A 16,687-nucleotide genomic window follows, 5' to 3' on the forward strand; every position below is an offset into this window, starting at 1 on the left:
TGGAATACAGACATCACGCCGAATATGGATGCAAGGCATCTGCAGTCACAACTCTTTTCTCTTAAGCAGTACGGTGCTGAGATTATAGTTACTCAGATCAACATGAGATCAAGGAAAGAAGATTGTTTCCAGATGCAGCGACTGTACTCTCAGTTTATTAGCCGAGTATGTAATCTCCAAATGATCTCTACGGACTGTCATAATTCCAGGGGCTGTATACTTTGCTGAGTTATTACACATGGGAATGCACAAAAATCTTTTCCTGTTTGTAAAGTATGTCACATTTGCAACCCTGAACACAAGCAGGAAAGTGCCAGTACTTGGGAATTTTTTACAATTTCCTGAACTTGTAGTAGTGTTCAAAAACCCACATTCACAGAACTGCACAATTTCCAAATGACAGTTATCTCCTGAATCTGCAGTTTCGGTCTTGTTGAGCATTGTGTGAGGGGTGGGGGGTGGGATTGTGCACTTTTAATCATTCTAATTTTTGAATTTGGAAAATTGTCATAATTTCTATTTTTAAAAAAACTTCTCACATTGAAGAACATAAATGAGATGAAACAAGCTTCAAAACAGAACTGAAAGAATTTCAACCAATTTGAACATTGTATGGTAGCTCATCCTTAATTGCAATTGCTTTCTGACATGGGCTCCATTCAGATGGGTCTCTGTGGTCTCCAGCCCAAGCCAAAGAATGTATGTTGGTAACTGATCCATACTATGCTATCTAGTCCAAGGAGAATTAGATCTAATGTTGATGAAAAATGAGCAACTGCTTTGTCATTATTTAGCTTGGGTAATATGACATTTCTGCCTTCATAACATAATGTCAGAGTGCAATCAGCAAGGAAGCTGGACCTTTCGCTTCTGACAAATCATTATGCCAGACTGAGGAGGTAGTTTCCCTTCATCAGGAGCGGTATATCACGATGAAGCTTGTAGGGCAGCAGCATCCATTTGACCTGTATTGTTAGTGAACAAAAGCAAGGGTTGCTCAGATAAGGGTAACAAATGTGGATGTCATTAAGATTGAATGGAGAATTCATTACTGCCCTTGGTTCTGTATCGCATACACACAACACCCACACGTTTCCTTTAAGCAGCTCTTTTCCAAAACAAATCCCTGAAGGGATCCATTCCAGTTACAACACACGTTTCTCCTTCTCTCTCAGTAAAGACCTGCCATCTTGTGTAGGGCTTTCTCCCAGAAAGGAAGATAATGTTAAATGCAGCCTTGAAAATTACAGCCTGGGGGCTTGAGAGGTCATCTGAGGTAGTTAACATTAAGTTTGCCTGAGAAATGGCAAGGCACCATTTTTGCTTTGCCTGATCCCAAGCTCAGCCGGCCTAGAAGGCTTGAATTATTTCAGAGAAAAACCGGCAAATGATAGAAGCCGTCGAGCTGATTAGATGGTAAGGGCTGAGACTGGCGGCGGTGGAGCACCGTGGGCTGTGGTGTGCATTTCCAACATCGCTTCAGTGAGGAATGCTACAGAACGGAAGTCTTGAGAACCCTTGGGATAAACATGCTCTTTGTAGAGAGCTCATTCATAGCGGGTAGAATTTACTCCTTGATTGCAGGTGATTGGCAAAGATCTTTTTATTGTTATTCATCACAAGAGACGTGGCTGCTTACCTAGTGTAACCACAGCATCATCACTACAACAATCAATGTGCATTTAGCCTGCACATTAACCTTAAGCTAGCCTGTGATTATGATTCTCTGATTACTTTCTGTTTTCTAGTCATCGTTAGGCATAATCTGTATGTGGATACACACCCATGTGAGGACACATGCACACACGCACACACACCCAGGCTGTATAGGCAAAAGCAAATTCAACATAAGGATATCAGTTCAGCCATTATTCCCCCATCACTTTCAGATTTAATCAATTATTTCAGCAAAAAAACTACTTGTCACTCCTTTCCTACTGTAGGTTGGACATCATCATGGTTAAATGGTTTTTAGATAAGTTGTTCCAAACAAAGGCATTGTATTGCCAACAACCCATTCTTAAAGGCTTTCCTCCTCCTCCTCCTCCTCCTCCTCCTCCTCCTCCTCCTTTATTGCATTGCATTGATATCCTGCCGTTTTCCTCTAGTGAGGAATCCAAGGTGACTTACAGAGCTCCATTTCACCCTTACAACAACACCCAACTGAGAGTTAGTGACTAGCCCAAAATCACTCAGTTAGCTTCTTGGCCAAAGTAGTGACTTAAAGCCTGGATTTCCCAGGGTTCAGTTGCAACAGTGTATATTCCAAGTTTTCTGTGTTCTTCATCATGTACAATGTGTTGATCTTTATACTTTAAAACTCTTTAAAACTTCTTTGATGATTAGTCCATAAAATATTATTATTATTATTATTATTATTATTATTATTATTATAACATTTCTATGCCACCCCTTGCATCCTACCATAAATCCACATGTCAGATGCTTTTATCTTTGTTAGGGGGATCTGTGTTAAAGTCCGTGATTCCATGGCATTCAGTAGAATGGAAGACACATAAGGTTGTACAATGCTCTTTATCAGGGGTACCTGCAAGTTTTTGCTACATGCTAACTATTTCATCTTTAAAAAGCTATTTGGAGCCATCCGTATTTTAACTTTAATTGCATTATTATAATCCCACAGCTTATATTTATCAATCTGCTCCACATTCATTTTGCTGCTGCTGCTGCTGCTTTCTATACTGCCTTTTTGCTCAAAGTTATCAAGGTGGTACACAGCAAATCAGATAAAAACAACAGTAAAACCATTTTAAACTTTGAAAGCTGAAATAAAATTTAGAAGAAATATAAAAGACTAGCAAATGTGGGGAAATCACAGTCGCAGAGAGGGCATTCTACAAGGTGGGAGCGGTAGACGGCATGCTTAGTCTGTAGGATTCTGCAAGTGAAGGCACCTCAAATAGATCTTCCCCATAGATCTAATTAATATACAGCAAGAAAGATAGACCCTAATCTGTTCTGGTGTTGAGGTGCAGCTCAATGTATAAACAACCCACAAGTTCATGAGCAATAAAACTAAAGTCTTTAATTGCTATTTATCTACAAGATTTACAACTCTACAGATAAGCTCTTCTGTTGAGGTCTTTGCAATGCAGATGCTAATCCTTTAGTGATGTATTCCCCCCCCCCAGCCCACCTGGGACTAGGTATCTTGGCCCCGCCTTCCCTCTCTCGGAGGTGTAACAAGGCTTGCCTTTGTTCCCATCTTCTCAAAGTACACCGATTGGATGCGAGAGAAAAGTCTATCCCGCCCCCTGCGTCTCTGTGTCATGCTCAGGAAGCTCAGCGTCAGGAGGGGGTGGAGCAGTCTGCTCAGAGTCTCCCTGAGCAGAACTCATAGTGTCTTTTCCCTTGGAGCTCTCTTGCTTTGATGCAGGCTCGGGTGTTTGCTCAATGGGCAGAGGGTCAGGATGAGGTACAGCTATCTGCTCAGCCATCCCCAAGCTAGGTTGACATTTGGGTACAGGGTCCCAAGCACAAGACCTCCTCGTGAGGTGCTGCCTCTGTCGGGGCTTCAGGCATGACATCTGGTCTTCAAAGGTTACCAGCCACTTGGAAAATAATCAGCAACCAGTGCAGTTCGTTTGATAATGGTGTAATGTGATCTCTAGTCCAAGTAGACTACCTAATGCATTTTGAACCTTCTGAACCTTCTGGATGTTCTTCAAAGGTGGTGGTGGTGGTGTTCAGTCGCAAAGTCGCGTCCGACTCTTCATGACCCCATGGACAACATTCCTCCAGATTCTCCTGTCCTCCACCATCCCCTGGAGTCCACCCAACCCCACACCCACCTCCCCAGTAACCCCACCCAGCCACCTCAACCTCTGCAATCCCCTTCTCCTTTGGCCTTCAATCGTTCCCAGCATCAGGGTCTTCTCCAGTGAGTCCTTCCTTCTCATTAGCCCTGCAGAAATCACATTGCAGCACTTGAAGCATGATGTAACTGAGGCAGGCATGACTTGCCCAGTGGGACCAACTCAGCACAGGTCAAGGCTGGTATCCTGTACACAGGTGTACAGCACACTCTTTGTCACCATCACCACCACCACCATCACCACATAAAAATACAGGGACAGCATGGTATCCAGGAGTACTCCTAAGCTATACATCTAAACTCTCAGGAAGAACACGAACCTTTCCAGAGTTAAGTTAAACTCCATACCACAAGCAGGATTGTTTATGGACCGATGGAACTTAGCAGGGATTTTGATGTCATTTGCCATCCCTGTCAGACTTTCCAGTTCCTCCCTCCATTTAGGATGCTGCTGATGCTGATGGTCCAGCTTCCACAGAGGGTAATGTGCATATTTTGCACATGTTCACATTAACAAAATGACTTGCTAAATACTAAACTGTGTCCACAGATAAACACTCCTTTTTAAAAAAGGCTCTTTCTGATCGCAATCTGATGAGGCAGACATAGCAGGCTTCATTGTGTTTAAGATCTCACCTGTGAGCTCTTTTTGGACAGATACGAAATGTTTACCAAAAAGATAACTGGATAGAATAATTCTTTCCCCAAAATGACTTTTTTCCCTATATTGTTACCTTGACAACTCTGCTGCTATTTTTTCTTCCTTTGGTGATACTTACTTGATTGGAGAGGAGGTGTGAGTGGGACGGATAGATCTACACATCCTGCGCAAACGTGTGTCCATTTCAGGCCACCTTCAGCAGTAAAGAGAGTTCAGCATTGAGATCCATGGCATCATCTAGAAAGAAATCTTTCCTTGTTCTTCCTTACTTATGCTATGAAAAATATTCCACATAGGCAATGTAAAAGAGAAAAATCAGGATTTTGGCGGGGAGTGTGTGTGTGGGAATGTAAGGGTAGGGAAGAGTGAGAGCTCAGACATAATTGCAGTATTTTTAGTATCTGCGGCTTACAGCCGTGCATGTCAAGATGAGGATATAGCAGCAATGTGCTGAGCAGAGCCTCGAGAGTCTAAAAATAAGCCTTCCCTTTATGCCATTGAAATTAAAAGATACAGAAGCCCTATGATGGCACTGAATAGAAAGTGAAAGCCTCTCTTCCCAGGTGTGGTCAGGCAGAGGGAGCTGACCTAATGGTTGCGAAGCTTAGCACGGGATTTTCAGTGCAAGGCTGAAGTGAAGAAGAATCTACGCTCCTTGAAGAGCGCATATTAATAGCACCCACATTTGTTGCTGAAATGATCTGTTCTGTCATTCCAGATGCAGCACATACCGAGCCCCTGCGCTTCATGCAAAGGCGTGTTTGTATGTGGGGAAGGGGGCTCTTTAACGCAAGACACATGTGTTTTCAATTGCTCTCTGGAGCCAGACCAGTAGCTGTAACTTGGCCTGACAAAGCCTTATTGAAGTAAAAGACAGAGTGTGGTTTCAAAGCAGTTAGAAAAAGAACGGGAATGCTGTTCAGGAAATTCTTCAGGCATGGGCAGGGACTTGGCCGCAGTTCTGCTGTTGGAAAATCTGACAGGGGAAGCTTCTGAGCGCAGAGTAGGCCTCATGCTGCTCTGAAAGGCACTGCATCTTCCCCACCCCTCCACCCTGCTCCAGTGTGCCCTGGATCTTGCATTTTCATCTGGCTTTCGAAAGAGAGAGGTAAGAGGCTACTGCTCGTTCTCCACGCAGCTTTTTTGGCGGTGCTCTCCCTTTGTTCTGATGCAGAAGGCACTTTTCATGCTCACTTAATTGTTTCTCGGGAGGAGGAAGTGGAAAAACTGTCACCATGTTTGCAAAGGGATTGTCTTTGGATTCGCTGGCTTTCTAACTTCTACTGAAGTTTGATCTTGCAGGGAGGACAACTTTTGGCTTCCTTTTTGTTCAGGCGTACACATTTGCCAACTTTTTATTTCTCTGGAGAGAATAGAAAGGTATCACCCCAGTCTTATCTCTGGCTTTTAAGAGCAAATAGGAGCAAGTTGCATAGCTCTGTTCTATAGAGGCTATGGTGAATGTGTCTATGCATCAGGATTGTGGTAAACAAGGATCTCATGTTCTCATGTATATACAGCTATTTTAATGAATAGTTGAGGCTGAATAGTTGCCAGGCAGCTTTGACCAAGCCATGTACTGAGCATATTTGTAAAACGCAAGGAAATTGTGTTGCTATTGTATTATCCCATGCATTTTTCTCAGACTATAGCTAAATAGTTGGGAAAATACTGCAATAACCTTAAGGAAACATGCAGAAAAGTGGTGTTAATACTTCAGTCCCACCTGACACTACTGATGAGATTTCGTTGCTAAATTAATTACTCTTAAGATATCTTAATTTAAAAAGAGGGTTCTGGCTTGGGAGAGACGGCTGAATATATGCCTTGTTACTGTATGCTCTAAAGTAGTATAGTGAAGTTTAGTGACTTTTCAATGAACTTTACCTGGCATGGTTTTGCACCATCCGAAAGTAATTGCACAGCATGTTTGTCAATGCATGAAAAAGAGTCAAAAGTGCACACAGATTCTTCCATTTTCAGACAACTTCCTATCCTTTTTCTATTCAGAAAAAGCATCCAGACAAGTAAAAACATTTATTTTTCCTCTATGGCATTCAAAGTAAATTTCTTTTTCAGTACCAAGTGTTGTTTTTCTTCTTCTTCTAAATAGAAGGTAATACTAATATTAAAAAGGTTAACAGAACTGCGTACTGGAGGACTCATGTATTTACCAGCGGCGGTTAGGTCAGGAGCCAGAGCTGAACCCTGCTTCTTCTTTCTGTGACATGGGCAGATAATTATACTTTCTGCCTTAATTTATGAATAAAATCATAATCTTAAAACAGAGCTAGGGTTGAGCTAGGGTTGCAAATGATCAAGGAAGAAGCAGTTTGACAAAGAATGAGTACCCAGCTGAGCTAGAGAAATGGATTCAACCATATACACACACATGATTTTCAAGTTCTGTCTGGAGACAGGGACAACATCCTACGCGGATAAGAATCTAGGCTGGTAGCTGGCTAAAGTTGGGGAGAGTAATCTGGCCTTTATTTTGAAGTGGGCATTGGAGAAAACATACTGTACTATACAACAAGGCATGGCAAGAAAAGAGAATGGCTTGAACGATGATAAAAACAGGATGGAACACCAACAGTATTTCTTAGTGTTATTTCAGAATACCAGGCACTGTGATAGCTAAATTGAAAGCTATAAGGGGTACTCACATGATCAGGGAATAGAAAGAGGGCTAGATGGCTGAGATCTCTATCTTGTAGTGGAGATGATCCAGGCACTAGTCCTATTGTGTTAATGACATGAAGGTAGCTGTTTATGTCATCCTGGAGATGGTGCAAGGCGACCTGAACCAAGTTCCTTTAATATGAAGAGGGCTGATTTTGTTTATGTATAATACAGAGAGAGAGAGAGAGAGAGAGAGAGAGAGAGAGAGAGAGAGAGCGCATAATATAATCTCCAAGTGGTTTACTTAAAAATCTGTTACTTGCATATATAATACAATATAAAACCAATATAAAATATAAATAATTGTATAAAATTATTAAAACATGATTCCTTTAAAACTTTGCAGTTAAACAACAGTGAAACAGTCCAGTTTGTCATAGTCCAGTACAGGCCAGGGAAAGCCTATGTTAACAGATGCCATGTTTGGCTCTGAAACCATGTGGTTGTTCCACAGTAAAGGGTCCCTCTTGTGCCATTAGCTGGTGATGTTCTGTTGGTTGCAGAGTGACAAGGAAGTCCTCCTTTGAAGATCCCAAGAGTTCACTTGGTACATGTATAGGGCAGCGCTGAGCAGCTTGTGACCCTCCAGACATTGGTGTATGCAGAACTTCTATTGGTCCTCACCATAGGATATGCAGAGAGGAGTTCTAATCCAAATGATATGGGAGGCCACAGGTTGCCCACACCTGATTGAGGGGGAAGGTGGCCTGCTAGGCATCCTGGTCTATTAAGCAGCTTGGGTCTTTGTATGTCCATAACAGAGCCACTGTCCATATTGGCTCTATAGCTAATAAGCACTTTTAGGTCCAGCCTATCCAGAAACAAACACAGCTGGCATTCCAGCCAAAGCAGGTGGCTACTCATGAGCGGGCCTTTTCACTGAGAGCTCCCAGTGGTAGAATGACCTTTTTTTACAGAGATCTGCTTGCAACCTATTATGCTGATTTTTATCTGAGCCAGGCAAATACTTCTTTATTCTTTCAGGCCTTTTATCTAGGGTAGCTAGATGTACTCTTTTGCTCCAGACTGCCCTCTGCTTTTAGTTCTGCCCGTTTCTTTTGTCCAGATTCTACTTTGTCCTCCAAAATCCTGTTATGCTATATGTGAATGTTTCTGTGATTCATTAATCTAATGCTTTTTATCTCTATGGGATAAAATAAGATTGGAAATTGCAGCATGATGTGGAAGGTGGAGTTTGTCCTTCTACCTTAATTGGGATCACAAGTCTGATTGCAAATGCACACAGGGCTTGGATGTGTGTAGGGAGGGCTTCCTCTGAAAGTTGAGAGCAGGGGGATGCTTTAAAAGAAGAATGGGTGAGAAAGAGATGGAGAGAACAGATGGAAGTAGTGAACAGAAAGAAAGTGAAGTGAAGTGAAGTGAAGTGAAGTGAGGGGGCAGGAGGTAGACATTAAAAAGAGCTTCAGGCAATTACTTCAGGAAACAAGAACCATGGGAAGAAGAAAGGGAATGAGAGCTGGTTGGTGCTCCATCTTTCTTGAACCTGAAGGTGGAATGATGGTAAACTTGAGCATACCAACAAGCTGAATTCCAAACTTTCCTATAGAATGCAGGTTAGTTCATAGATTATCTGAAAATGGTGATAAAAGCAGCATTCGGTCATGAAACTTCCCTTCCAGGCTTTTTTGTATTACAATAGACATTGCTTTCATTTTCTCCCTTCTGCCATGGACATGGCAGCTACTATTCCTTTACCTTCCTTTACCAGAATTCATAACTAGAGTTTGAAGTAGGTTAAGAGCCCTAATTAGACGTGAATACAGAACCTTTCTAGACTTGACCATGCTTGAAGTAGGAAGAGAGAATGCATTCTGAGGGATAAAGGGCCCAGAGGGAGATGGACCATGTAATTCCATGGTAATCACTCTCAAGCTTTCACATATTGTGATAATGGTGTCTGTAACAGCTGTATTGCACCATACATGACTATGAAGTCTTGACTATGTCATATTGCATGACTATGAAGATGTGTTTACCATTGGCACAAAGCCACAGTCCTGGATCTTTGTCATAACATCTATACTTGGCATAGTAGAAGAGGTTCAACATATTTGTTTGCCATGTGTGCATGTTGCACTTTTAGAGTGCCCATAAGTATCTGTGTTTTCTATAAAATGTAATACTTGAGGAAGCCTTGAGTAGCATGATAGCACATATCTTTGATGGTATACAATAATGACCAAACAGTGAATATGATCTGTACAATGGAGATTCGGCCATCTTGATTCTCCCTCCCTCCCTCCCTCCCTCTGTATTGATAGATTTCTTATTCAATATTGGCATTCTTTGTTCTCTGAGTACCTGGTTTAGCCACAAGCATTTGCCTTCTAGAATGCAACAAGAAATCTGATTATGTGTATTTCCAAGGAAAATAAATGCCATATTTATTGTTGGGTCATTTTTGTTGTTAACATAAAGCACAGTTGTTCAATAAACTGTTATTATAGGTACTGCATTCAGGACAAAGATCTCCTGAAGGTGCCTTGGAACAGGAAATCAAGAAGATATTATTTCCATGAAAGTAGAAACTGATAAAAGAAAAGGCAACATATTTTTGCAGAGAGGCAATATATTTTTGAAGTAACTAACGGCAAATGTCCTGATGCATAGTATTTGATATTTTTTAATTTGTGATATCTCCCAAATGCATTTAACTTCTGACAACTCCAGCAACTTCATAGAAAAGCTACTTCAGATAAAGTTCAGTGATGGTGATAGCACATGGCAATGGGGAAGCTGTAAATTTGAACATCAGAATGAAATATCCACTTGTTGATGATTTCTTTATATATATGAGAGAAGGAGCACACCACACCTAACTGCCCGCTGGGCGTAGGGTTGTGTCAGGCAATTGCATTACACCAAGCCATCCTGCAAATAAACCACCATGAGTCACTTGGTTGTTATACCATCTGTGGTATTCCTGACAAACAGTTGAGCTCAACATGGCTTGTCCTCCACTGCTGCCCGTTCCCACTCAGTTCTCCTTGCCCGGGATTGTTCTTTACCCCCATTTCCTAACATATCCCAGCCACCTGTACCCCCCCCCCCAAATTCCCTTTCTTCCTAAATCAGTACATTTCTGCAGTTGGGCTGCTAGGGTGCCAGCTACTGAGGGAAATACCACAGACAATCTCATATTTCCAAATGGGAGTACATTCTTAGAGACTCTGTGAATGCAGGAATGTATTTATTAGGTTTTAATTTTGGGGAAGCTGGCATGGGAGGTCACTCCAGCACAAACTGGAATCTCCAGTAGTTACCCCAACATATTGATTTCACTCTCTTGTCAATATCCTAGCCAATTTCACCTTCCATTTCAGTGCTTGTCTTTTAAAAGGCAGTTTCACTTTACACTGAAGTACAATATATAGAAGAACTGTACTGAAGAGATAAAAGGTTGACAGGCTTCTTTGATGAGGAATTGTATGAGAAAGAACCTGCAATTTTCGAAAGTGAAAGGAAATTTGTGTGCGTGTGTAACTTCTGTTAACTGCCCAGAGAGTCTCGGCTATTGGACAATAAATAAATAAATAAGCTGCTCTGAAAGCACGGGGAAGGAATAAAGCACTGCAAACAGAGAAGGTACTAGTAGAACTTTCCAAGTTGCAGAGATTGAATTGGTACAAATCCTAACCAGAATATGCCAACAAATATGGAAAACAAAACAGTGGTCCACAGACTGGAAAGATCCAGTATAAATTGCAGGCCCCAGGAAAGGAGATAAAGATGAGTACAGCAGCCATTGGGCCATTGCACTAATTTCCCATGCAGCCAAAGTGGTACTCAAGATGTTGTCATAAAGAATTTTCCCCATATGGAGTGGGAAATCCCTGATGTTCAAGCTGGATTTTGTAAAGAGGAACTCAAAATATACATTCGCTGCTGGAGCACATTGAGGAATTTCAGATCAGTCTTTGCTTTATATAGACTACAGCAAAGTCTTTAACTGTGTTGATGACAAAAGGCTCTGGATGGGTTGGAAAGAAATGGGGGTGTCTCGGCACTAGATTGTCCTAATGCCTAACCTGTATCATGGACAAGATGCTACTTTTAGGAAAAAATGTGGAGAAACAGAATGGTTTCCTATAGGCAAAGGTATCAGACAAGGGTATATTTTATCTCCCTCTCTGTTCAGTGTGTACACAGAACGGCTCATAAGGAAGAGGAAAGGAAAATGACAGAAGACAAATCAATCATTTAAGTTGAGCAGATGAGACCATATTACAGGCAGAGAGCAGCAAGCAGTTGAAAAAAACTCCTGCTTAAAGTGAATCAAGAAAGTGCAAAAGCAAAACTGCAGAAAGAAAACAATTGTGACTACAGAAAAATTACACAGCTTTAATGTCAACAATGCAAAACTGAAATTGTGAAAGATCTGCTTACCTTGGTTCAATTCAAAGGGAGACTGCAGCCTAGAAATCCAAAGAACACTGAGACCTGGGAGAGCAGCAAGGAAGGCACTAGAAAAGATAATCATGTGTAAGGACATTTTATAGGAGACCAAGGCCAAGATCATCCTCACTATTGTATTCCTGATGATTATGTCAGGGTGTAAAAGCTGGACAGTGAATGCAGTTGACAGGAATAAAATTGATGCCTTTGGAAAATGGTGCTTGAAGAGAGGGTTGGGAATACTCTGGGCAGACAGAAAGATGTTCAGGTGGGTCCTAGAGGGAATCAAGCCAGAGCTTTCCCTGAAAGCAGAACTGATGTAACTTCAGGCACCTCATGGGAAGGCCACTATTATTGGCTGGAACAGTCAATAATAGTAGGGAAAATTGAAGGCAGAGGAAGAACACCAACTATGAGATACATCAATGCCATCAAGGAAGTCAGAGCTTTGAGTTTACAAGGGGCTCTCAAGGACAGGACATTTTGGAGGGCATTCCAAACGTGCAAAGCCACGTCTCTGCAGCCACATTTTGCTTCCCCTTCCTGCTTGTCATCTCCTGCCGTTGTCACTTCTCATATATGCACTGACCTCAACTTTGGTGCTTCTTTTGCTAGTGAACACCTTATACTGAAGAACAAACTCCTGCTGGCAAAGCACCTTTTCCATGTCTACTTCACCTTATTCCGAAGAAAGAGCACTTGCATGCAAAGCACTCTATGGCTAGTCACCCCTGGCTTCCCCTTCCCTTTGTGCTAGTCACTTTCCTCCACTGCTGGCTGTCAGAGACATGTGGTTATACAGCAGTAAACAGCATTGTTGAGCATATGCAGATGTCACACATTCCTGTTCCATGCTCCAAGCAGTAAAATGGAACAGGAAACTGAATGATTTCACGGCACAAGGAAAAGTCAAAACTGCAAATCTTATGGCAGGAAAGTAAAATGGAGTCGAGCATTGTAAAATTTATTTATTTAAAACATTTGTATGCCGCCCAATTGTGCCACATAACTGGCTCATAACCATGAAATAAAAACACAATAAAAACAAAATAAAAACCATAACACATTAAAACAACAATAAAATACAGCAAAACATACAAAACAAAGGTCTGTGGCAATTAGTTTTTTTTTTTTGTTGTTGTTAAGGAAGCTCTTCGCCTGGTGCTGAAAAGAAAGTAAGGAAGGCGCCAGGTGAATCTCCTTGGGGAGAGCATTCCAAATATGGGGAGCAGCTGCAGAAAAGGCCCTCCTCCTAGTGGCCATCCCGCTCACCTCCTTAAGGGATGGCTCACACAGGAGGGCCCCCTCCATAGATCTCAAAGACCAGGTAGGAAATGGAAGGAGAGATTGTTCAGACATAGAGGCATGTGTCACTTGCTCCCGCTTATTGATATGGGAGCAATTTTTTAAAAAAAAGTTGCAAAAATGTTTGGGACAGGTTCTGGTGACCTTTCTTGGCTGTCATGGGAGCACAAGGTGGAGACCTTTGGGAAGGGTGGTGGCAGCATGGGCAAGACCATGCAGAATGGCAAGGCTGGGTCTGCTCAGGCTGAGTGGCTCTCCAGCCATTCTCAGTGCCTCATTTTAAAATCGCTGGCAGGTTCCAGACAACACACCATAATCAACACGACATGAAAACAACCTCAGACTCTCATGGCTCATGAGAAATAAAGCACCCTGCATAAATTGTGCCCGGCTGGCAAGGCAGCACAGCCCCACTATAGGTGATAAGCTGTGATGGGTGGTTCAGTCATGCAAACCAGGCCACCATGTATTGGTTATTTTTCAGGTGAATATGAACACTCAGAAATATCTGTCCGCTGTTGAATACCAAATGCTGCACTAGAGAGAACTTGATCTGATACAGCGAGACAAAAATATTCATTACATCAAAATCACTTTTATGTAGAGCACGTAAATTCTACATATAAATAAGCATGTGTGACCACTGCAGATACGTAATTTCTGCGTGTCTCTGCATACTGGGAACTCACAGCCAGTCACTATGCCTGGAATAATCACATTGGACTTTGTACATATTTTCTCATTATTTAGTGTATAAGAATGTACTTTCACATAGGAAATAAAGTTTGAAACAGTCCTTCTAATATTTCAGTATTAAGCGTGATTGACCTTGTATAATACTGAATCTGGCTAGCCCAAGATATGTTGCCACCCCAAGGAGCGAGACCACATGACAGAAGAGGTATGAGTGAAACAAATATTGCATCTTAGCAGATCTTTTATCTATGGCATTGCAGGTGTTCTGGATAGCTCTAACAATATCACCAGATCAAATAACAACTTGGTTGCCTGTACAGTCAGACAGTTCTTAAGCTGATCTTTGCATCAAGGGATTCTATTTTAAAAAGCTTAAATGTGGCTAAAAATTGTTTAGTGTTCTATGAAAATGCCTAACTTCTAAAAAGACAGAAAACTTTGTACATTTTATTCCTGTCATATCTTTACTATTTTTGTTCTAACATTAGCTTTTCACCCACTAACATTCCATCAAATTGTCTCATAATACTATTTACTGGAATAAACATTCTTTCTGTGCATATCAGGAAGTTAGTATTTCAAGGAGAGAAGTGTTCTCAAGGAAAACAGTTTGAGAATATTTTAAGGTAATACAGTCTCTGAGTGCTTAAAGTTCTTATGGCTTGGTATGTGAGGAAACTGTAAAAACATAAACTGTTAACATTTTCTTCCTTCTATTTTGAGAAGATTACTGATAGCCAAGTCTTATGCTCTCTCTGTTCATCTGATAGTGTTACGTGGGCTTCTTGTATGTATGGCACATTTCTGTGAAAAAACTGCCATTAGTTTTTTTCTCTTGGAGTACTGGAGCTGAGAGAGAGAAAGAACATGCGCCAGTTATTTTTTCACTGTTTACAACAGAGCCGTTCTTTCATTGTGCTCTTCTGATCATAATTCATTTCTATGTGCGTGTGTGTGGCAGATTCTTTGCCTAAGTTGGGCATGGCATGTTGTTCTCTGCTCTGTGTGGAAGGAGGGAGGGTGGAGGCAAGGAAATATTATCTGGCGTATACACAAAGAATTTAGCACTGACTGAAACTGTAACTGGTTGAATGTGATTTTACCACATTTTACCTGTGTTTCTTTCACCCGTTATTCTTGCTAAAATAAGCTATTTTATGCTGAGCTGGCTAAAGGAAAAACCTCAGGCCAAACTGAGTTTCCCCCAGCAACCTTGAGTGCAGGAGAAGCAGCATCAGGCTCCTTCCCACAATGCTCTCCTTCAAAGTTAGCCAGCTCCATCCCTGAGCAAAATACAGCAACATACTGGCGCTGCCAAAAGGAGTTTGAAATGGTGGCCACTCCCATTGAGAAACAGATCGGTCCAGAAGTGGGGGGCTCACATGCGTGACTGAACAGGTTGCAGACATGGAGAGAGCAAAGAACAGTTTTGTCTGAAGTCTTTTGGCCTTCCTACAGCCAGATTCTCAAGTCCATGTATGGGTCGTGGAGAGGGAGAGGGAGAGGCCAAGCCCTTATAACCTGATGTTAGGATATAAGTTGATCCTGCCATTGCCAGCAGGTCCCTAGTCTCTCAGCAGCCACCCCCACTTCTGCATCTAAGGGGTGCAGTCCAATGTATGTTTTCCAATGTATGTTTACATCGGGACAAGTCCTACGATCCCAGCATGCTCCACTTAGCCATGCTGAACAGGAAATGTTGGGAGTTGTACGGGTTTCTGTCTAAGAATCCTAATCAGTGTTAGCAATCCAGAGAAACTTGCTGACAACCACTCATCTGTTTCAGCCAAGTTCAGTTATCTTATGATGAGGTTAGCAATTTAAGGCACAGCATCTTTAGACAGAAAAAAGACTTGCTGGTGAATTTTGCTGGGTAAACATGCATAGGGCCACACCCTAAATTGATAACAGGTTATGAGAGGTATACTAATTTGTGCTTTCATTAAAAAATGAAAATCTATTGCTCTGAATACAATAGCAAGTGAAATGAGGAAAAGGAAGCCTAGTGATAGGAAGATAGTTAGGGAATAGTTGGCATTAAAAAACTGTGGGAAAGGGAGAGTCAATAGAGCTAAAGGGATGCTAAGGATGATGCACTGTGGATCCCCTCCCCAACTTCCTCTGGCTTCTTACCACTATTTCTAGCCATTTTTTCATTCACTACTTTCATAACTTTGAACCTTCACATTTTGTTGTTGTTGTTAGTCGCGAAGTCGTGTCCGACCCATCGCGACCCCATGGACCACATTCCTCCAGGCCTTCCTGTCCTCCACCATCCCCCGGAGTCCACCTAAGCTCACACCCACTGCCTCAGTGTCTCCATCTAGCCACCTCATCCTCTGCTGTCCCCTTCTTCTTTTGCCATCTATTGTTCCCAGCACTGGGCTCTTCTCCAGGGAGTCCTTCCTTCTCATTAGGTGGACAAAGTATTTTGAGTTTCATCTTCAGGATCTGGCCTTCTAAAGAGCAGTCAGGGTTGATCTCTAGGACTGACCGGTTTGATCACCTTACAGTCCAAGGGATTTGCAGGAGTCTCCTCCAGCACCACAATTCAAAGGCCTCAATCCTTTGGCGCTCAGCCTTCCTTATGGTCCAGCTTTCACAGCCATACATTGCAACTGGGAAAACCATAGCCTTGACTATGCGCACTTTTGTTGGCAGGGTGATGCCTCTGCTTTTTAGTATGCTGTCTAGATTTGCCATAGCTTTCCTCCCCAGGAGCAAGCATCTCTTAATTTCTTGGCTGCATTCCCCGTCTGCGGTGATCTTGGAGCCCAGGAAAATGAAATCTGTCACTACCTCCATTTCTTCCCCATCTATTACCACAAATAGATCTTAGTTTGCCATGATCTTAGTTTTCTTAATGTTGAGTTTTAAGCCAACTTTTGCACGCTCCTCCTTCACCTGCATCAAGAGGCTCTTTAGTTCCTCTTCACTTTCTGCCATTAGAGTGGTATCATCTGCATATCTGAGGTTGTTGATATTTCTCCCAGCAACCTTAATTGCAACTGGAGATTCATCTAGCCCCGCCTTTCTCATGATGTGCTCTGCATATAAGTTAAATAGGCAGGGCGGGGCTAGATGAATCACAA

The 16,687-nt window shown here is 42.1% G+C and overlaps 1 protein-coding gene across 3 annotated transcripts in view; it reads left to right on the forward strand.

The window, feature by feature from the left end:
• Window positions 1-16,687, forward strand: part of SGCD (sarcoglycan delta) — a 532,748-nt gene that overhangs the window by 316,874 nt on the left and 199,187 nt on the right. The window contains exon 1 of one of the 3 annotated variants that reach the window (XM_044451057.1): window positions 5,484-5,604. The exons of the other annotated variants lie outside the window; for them this stretch is intronic. The gene's annotated coding sequence lies outside the window, so the exon portion shown is untranslated. Of the gene's footprint in view, window positions 1-5,483; window positions 5,605-16,687 lie in introns of those variants that run through there. 3 annotated transcript variants of the gene reach the window in all.

The sequence above is a fragment of the Varanus komodoensis genome, unplaced genomic scaffold (genome assembly GCF_004798865.1).
Source record: "Varanus komodoensis strain SLA01 unplaced genomic scaffold, ASM479886v1 scaffold6_1, whole genome shotgun sequence".
Lineage (NCBI taxonomy): Eukaryota > Metazoa > Chordata > Lepidosauria > Squamata > Varanidae > Varanus > Varanus komodoensis.